Here is a 7,430-nt window from a genome sequence, read left to right as displayed (position 1 = left end):
AATTTCCCAAGGAAGGGATACCTCTCCCTTGAGGTTTCTGGCAGGATATTAACCACTTCGGGGTCTCTCACTGCTCAGAAGAGATGGGCTTTGAGTAATCCTTTGCATCTCCATCACCCAGGGGAAGAGGGCTGACAAATCCGGGGGGGGGGGGGGGGAAGCAACATAAAGCAACAGGGGAAAAAGAAACTATCATAAAGGCGGTGTTCTTAAGCTCTTTCTCTATCTCCTAATAACACAAACTAATGAACTTGCAGAGCCCAGCATAAAAAAGACTTGCAAGGTCCGAGCTGGACAAGTGCTCATAACACAACAGTTGGAGGTTTGGCCACTGTAACAGCCAGACCCACAAAAAAATTTATTTAAAAAATAAAATAAAAAGACTTGCAAAATCTTCATGATTTGCATAAAAATATAAGAGTACAAATTCATGAAAATTTACCTGAAAATACAAAGATGCAGGCAACTTCAGAGAGGGAAAGATCATTTTGCATCAAAAAGCTAGCTCGGGGGTGAGGGTGGGGGGAGGGAAAACCAACAAACAAAAAGCTAGTTCAAAGAATTGAACTTGATTTGGTGTTTTACCTTCTCACTATTTTGATAAAAATTCTGTGTAACAACCCACTCTAACATGATGTAACTTAAAACTGTTCATTCCCAGGGATCTGCAAATTGCTTCCAGTCTGCAGATCTAAACTCAGCTTGGCTGGGTGGCTCTGCAGATCTTTGCTGTTCTTGCTCACCTGCCACGTGAAAAGAATTAGCCACCTCAAAAAGAAATGAAAAACTCCGCAGAAAAGAAATGAAAAACCAAAAAAAGTGGTTAGATTTAGGTTATAAATTGTGGAGAAGGGACTGGGCAAAGGAAAGGGGACCTTGGGTTTCCTGGGGTGATAAAATTGTGAGAAGGTAAATATACAAGGAAACGATGGAAGATAAAGCTTATTTCAGAAAGGTTTGTGCAGACTTATCTCAGTGCTGACTTTCCATGTTCTGCATGACCGTAAAATCATCTCCAGGAGATTTGTAATAGTCCTTATTTCTCAGAACTTTCTGCTTTTAGTCAGATAATGGAAGCTCCAAGAAGGCTTCTTTCTATGTCTTTTGATTCTCAGTTGCCTGCAGATCAAAATAATCTATCTGCCAAAGTGGCATAATTTGGGGTGGCATATTCTGATCCCTTTTATACCTCCACCTGTGACCTGTCTCCCCTCCTCTCTCTCTTACTTCACTGACACACAAGCCTCCCTGCTGTCACACCAAACACACCCCACCCTCTGGGCATTTACTCTTTGCCTGGACTGTTTTCCCCCCCAGAAATCTACCTAGCTTGTTGCCTACCACTTCAAGTCATAACCAAAATGTCACATTCTCAAGACTGAGAAATTTACACCCCCTCCCTATTCCTTTTCCTGGCTTTATTTACCTTTTACGTATTTACCCGGTTTATTTTTTTCACCATGCCCTCCCCTAAAACACATAAAATTTTACCTTCATGGGGACATAGATTATTGTTTGGTTTCTGATAGCCATATGCCCAGCACATACAAGAGTCTGACATTTGGTAGGTGCTTGAAAACTACTTCTGGAATAAATGCACAGAGGTTCATGACCTTAAAGGATAGTATGTCCTCCTAAAAATCTAGGGTATTGCTGCAAACCTGCTGGAAGGCCTCCACTTTCCAGTGAACCTCCAGATCCTGGAGACCAAGGAGCAGGGTTGGGCAAGGGAAAAGTGCCACTCTCCCTCCCTTGGAGACAATCTAAGCATCAGGAGCCAGGTTTGTTGTGAAAAATGCAGAGGAAATGACATTGTTTCCTGCTGGATGTGAAGTAGGAAGCTTCATCCTGTTGGATGTGAAGAGAAGTAAGCTTAAGGGTGGAAGACATTGAATTTATTGTGGACAGGGTGTTCATTGGAAGCGGGAAGCTGATGGACAAGGAAGAAATTTTTAAGTAAAAACTCAGAGCTCAGGGAATGTGCATCTTTGGCCTCAAAATTCCAAGACACCTAGGCAGTGATGAGATTCCAGCTCTTATCCACAAAGTGACTGGAGCCTTAATCCAATGCCTTCAACTACTAAACCAAAATATCATTCTATTGCAGGGGCCAAGGGAAAACTTCCCTTTTGGCCCATGAAGGTTTGTTAAAAATCAACTAAGAGACAGATTAATAGGAGGAAAGAATATCACAGGAGAGTGACTACCCAAATAACCCAATATATAGATGTTTATATATTCTTCTTCACAGGGAAAAAGGAGATGGAGAAATGTGGATGATTCTAAGGGGAGATAGTAAATAATTTTTAGGGACATTTAGTGGGTTTGGCAAGCACGCAATGGCTTAGGACAAAGTCTATTGGGCCCGCAGAGTAGACAACTGGTAACTTTGAAATACTGAATGGGACCAAAATAGAAGACAATGATCTGTAACAAAAGTCTGCCCAGATGTGTTGACAGACTTCAGTCTTTCTGTTACCAAACTCAGGTCTGGCTGCCCACCCCCTCAAGAAAGGGGAAAAAAAGAAGTGATATGGTTGGTGTTTAGTAAAGCAGATGTACTCAGCTGAAGGAGATGGCAGGCTATTCCATCTTGAAGACTTAGATTTACTGAAGGGTTTTTAAAGAGGAGATTGAGAATGGAACATGGGAAGTGAAAAGCAGGAGAGAAGGAGACGTTAGCTAGGAGGGGTCTGTGTCTATGGGTCAGGTACAAGGTCTTGCCAAGGCCTCATCTGGTTTCTGTTCTCATCTTCACTGTCATGTCAGGGCCTTGCAAGATTTTGATTTGCTCTAGAATAGAATCAACTTTTCTGCAAAGTATTGCATAGTTTCACTTTGCAGAGCTCTAGTTGATTTGGCTGGTGCCCAAGGTCAGTTTCCAGTCCTTTGGCCTTGATCACTTCTCAAAACTCTGCAAGTCTCAAAGAAAGAACTGTTAGCTTTGCAAAGTACTGATTAGCTTCTCAGCCTTGTTTTCCAATTTAGCAAGCAAGATAAGAAAATCGGGGCAGGAAGAAAAAGTGTAGAGACAAAAACTGTCCTTTTTAAAATAGCCACCCCCTCCTGCAGCCTAAGCAGTTTTATGTCCCAAAATGGCTTAGGTCCTGTTCACACCAACATTGCTTCCTACAATATGAGTTTAATGAAAACTCATTCATAGGAAAGGGACTAGAGGTAATTGCTTTTTTTCTTTGGTGGGTCTGAACTTTAGACAGATAAGGAAGTATCAGAGTAGAGGTTCTTGCAGTGCCTGCTGGTCTCCAAGGGCTATTATTTTAAAGTAATTAACATATCAGGGTGTCATGTTTTGGAATGAAATTCCCTGGGTTTGTTCACTGTCATAGTTTTTCTCTGGGTCCTTCTTTAGGACAAAATTTCTGAACCTTCTTTTTGTCTTATCTTTGGTTTTAGTTTTAAGTATTATTCTTGAATTATATGTTTGCAACTCAGAACTTAGAGTTCATATGTCCTAAGAAATTCATGATTCATCACCCAGATAACACCACAGGCTTTTGTAGCTGGAAGGGAGCTTGGAGACCACCTAGCCTAAATCTTGCCTTAGAAGTGTGGCAACATGCCCAAGGTCCCTCTCTCCTTCCAACCATTGCCCATGTGAGAGAACATTTAACTGCAGCCTTACAGAAACTCTATTTATTTATTTATGTATTTTAAAAAGATGACCAGTAAGGGGATCTTAACCCTTGGCTTGGTGTTGTCAGCACCACGCTCAGCCAGTAAGCAAACCGGCCATCCCTGTATAGGATCCAAACCCGTGGCCTTGGTGTTATCAGCACTGCACTCTCCTGAATGAGCCACAGGATGGCCCTACAGAAATTCTTTTTAAAAAGAAATAAGAGAAAGGTGGGGGAACTCCCCAAAACTTTTGAGATATCAAAAATATATTGGGAGAGAAAGGAAAGTTAGAAGCTAAAATCTTTCACTTAATGTTGCTACAAAATTCCTAAACTAAATGCTAGCAAACAAAATTCAGCATTATATCAAACTTAAAATTTTTTAATCAGTGAAAGGAACTGTTTAAAGAATTTAAAGGCAAGCAACAGACAGGCAGAAAATATTTGTAAATGACATCTTATAAAGACCTTTATTCAGAATATACTTTCAAATAAAAAACCAACCCAGGGGCCAGCCCAGTGGCGCACTGGAGAGTGCGCTGCTTGGGAGGCGCTCCCGCCGAGGGTTCGGATCCCATGTGGAGACCGGTTCCCGCTCACTGGCTGAGCGCGGTGTGGGCGCAACACCGAGGGTTGCGATCCTGTTGCCGGTCCCTGGTACCGGCGCGACACCAAGGGTTGCGATCCCGTTACCAGTCAGTAAAAAAAAGACAAAAAGGAAAAAAAAAAAAAAAACCAACGCAGACTTAGTAATTAGAGACTCTATTAGAAAGGATTATGGCAAAGAGAAGGGGAGAGAGACTATTGTAATAAAGAGAACACTCTGACCATGAAATCTGCACGTGTCCCAAGGGTTAGGCTGTCAAAAACAAAACAAATCTGGATTCAGTAAGTAGAGACTTTAATAGAAAAGGATTATTGCAAGGGGAGAAAGGGACAAGGAAGGCAGACTATTGCAACAGTGAGAATGTTATAACCATAACGTCCGCATAAAAAGAGTTTTTCTTTTATAGAGAGGAGTGAACAAGGCTCGAAAGAACCAGGAATGAGGAATGTAGATGAACGAGTGGCATGATCAAATCAATCCTCCATCAGAGAATGTTTTCAGAGGCCAGCCTAGTCTCAGGAGAAATTGCATACAGGCTCAGGCTGAGAGGGGACAAAGTGAAGAGGCCTGGAGGAAGGAGAGAAGCTCTATGAGTAGGGTCTTGGTAGAGCATGGGTGGCTAAGCAGGGAAGGATGGTCCAGGGATGGGCCTGAGAGGACAGGTGACCGTGAGGTGGACAGCCAGTCAGGAATGTCAGGAGACACCTGCTAGCACCACGGGGCAGAGCACCAGCAGAAGTTGAACAGGTGCTGGATCCTGGTGGCGCAGGAGGCCGAGGTCTGTCACTGGGCCCCATGAGTGAGGACAGAAGGAGCCCCTGTGCCCACCCGCCCTGACCTGCCACTTGAAGCAAAAGCTCATGCTGTGACAGTTGCAGAAACAACTGCGTGGGGCTGTTAGGTTCCATAGAATGGCCGTTCCGCCATCAAAACAACGTTCTTCTGAGGTTGGAGCCAGAGAGACACAAGCCTGGAGGAGCCACATCAGGAACGGGTGTGGGAGTTCTGTAGAGTGAGCGAGAGGGTCATCCGTGGGTCTCCTCTGAGATTTGGGGTCCACAAGTCTTGGGAGGCAAGTGCCTGAACTAGTCCTCCAGCTACAAGCCAGTAAGGTCACGTAGGACTTACGGTCACACTTAGTGGCAGCTGAGGACAGATTTCTTGGGGAGAAGGCTCTCAGGTGTGGATAAGACCTGGCCTAATTTCATTTTACCAGAGGAGAAACTGAAGCCCTAAGAAGGGGATTGATCTAATATCAATGGGCATTTCTCTCCAGCAGGTAATGTATACTGAACGGCTTTGAAAGAATCATGTTAATTCACACAACCGGATCACCTGCTTAGTGCCTGTTGTATGTCCAGCGGTTACTTCTCTGAGGACCTCTCAAAACCAAACAAAACTCCAAGGTCAGGATTATTGTCCTAATTTTCCAGTTGAGAGAGTAGAGAGGTTAAATCACTTATCCTCATTCACTTAGCTGATAATGAATAAAATCAGGAATTGAATACAGGAATATCTATACCTTATAAACATAAAAATATATAATTATCACTCAACTTTATGGAGACTGAGGTTGTCGAAAGCCCTATACCAGGCACAGAGGAGAGACAAAATGAATAATAAAGAAAAGACAATTCCAAACTTCAAGTAATTTAAGTTTTAGGGAAACTTCAAAGAAATGGCTAAGGATGCAATGCAATAATTTAAAAGACAGTGTAAAATATAGCAGGATACTCACATGCGAACAAGGGTAGAGGAAAAAGTCTTTACAGAGGGGTGAAGCCATCTGGTGGGCGTTAGAGAGCCTTCCTATGTGAAAATGGGCTTGTAGGGGTTTTGTTTGTGTTTCAGTCAGTAAGATCTAAGTGTGCATTCTGTTTTGAACCGGAAAGGTTGTATCACTTTAACAGTCCCCATCAGCACAATTTTTTTGGTAATTATATCAGTGCAGCTTCTTCTGGACGGGGTTTCACATTTCATATATTTACTAAGTTAAAACTTTAAAAAGTAAAATTTCATTGCTTTCATTTCCTTGCACACGCAGTTAGACATTTTCCATTTCTTTCTTTCTTTCTTTGGCTGTTTAGTTTGCCACATTTTCCATTTCTTAGAAAACATTTCCTAATTTGAGAAAAGTTTGATCATATTATTTGTACCTTTTTCATTTTGAGTTTCATTTTTATTATGTAACACATGTTGACTATAGAAAAATGTCTTCAAAGAAGATAAAAGTGCCCCTAAAATGACTGGTGTCTACCACCCAGTAACTAGTCAGTAAATTGTTTAGTGACTATTACTAAAGTTATTTTGCTGTTTATCCTTCTATACTTTTCTTATACACTCATGTGTGCAACTTGTATGTTAAGTTCCTCACATGATCCTCACAACCTTGAAACACAAGTATTTCTTTCATTTTCCAGATGACAATAGGATTCACTAATTTTAAGTAACTTGACTTATATCACATGAGTTCTAAGTGATGACATTAAGAATAGAATACTGGGCTTCTCTTTTGAATAACTTCATTTATCTTTACAGGGCAGGACTGCTGAATCTACAGGATCCTGACCACAGCTAACAGCAGCTGTGCACATCAGTTTCTCACGAGATTCAGCAGAAGGCTTCTGAACTGTCTGATGAGCCAGCTGGACAAAGCAAACCTAAATTTCTACTCAAGATCTTAGGCTAGGTCAAGATTGCAGTCTCCCAGAAAAGCACCTCAAACAGTGGACTTGAGTTTCCTTTACTTTGTATCTTTCCAAACAGCCAGGCTACCAAGAATTATCAGCAGGAAGAGTATACTGTACATTAAATAAACCTGTCAAGTCAGGTACATTTCCCTTCCCTTTGGAACGAAAACCAATGCTTAGATATGAAATATCCAAAGTGGACATAACACTGGATTGCAGTCAGAATCCCTGGTTTGAGCTTTAATTGTACAATTGTTAACTTTTGTGCTGTTGGATGTGCAAAATACTTAAACTGTAAGACCGGCCTAAAAGCACAATTCTTACTTGATGGGAAGGCTCATCTCGCAAAGACCAGGAGGCACAGAGATTGATGCAAAAGCAAGAGGTTTTTATTTCCGGCATGCTGGAGATCGCCCCGTTTTCAGGACAGGAGCAGCCCCGAATTCACAATGCAAGCAGCTTTTATACAGTTTTTTTGAATGGATATTGTGATAGTAT

The sequence above is a fragment of the Galeopterus variegatus genome, unplaced genomic scaffold (genome assembly GCF_000696425.1).
Source record: "Galeopterus variegatus unplaced genomic scaffold, G_variegatus-3.0.2 Scaffold2491, whole genome shotgun sequence".
Classification (NCBI taxonomy): domain Eukaryota; kingdom Metazoa; phylum Chordata; class Mammalia; order Dermoptera; family Cynocephalidae; genus Galeopterus; species Galeopterus variegatus.
This window is presented reverse-complemented; position numbering follows the sequence as displayed.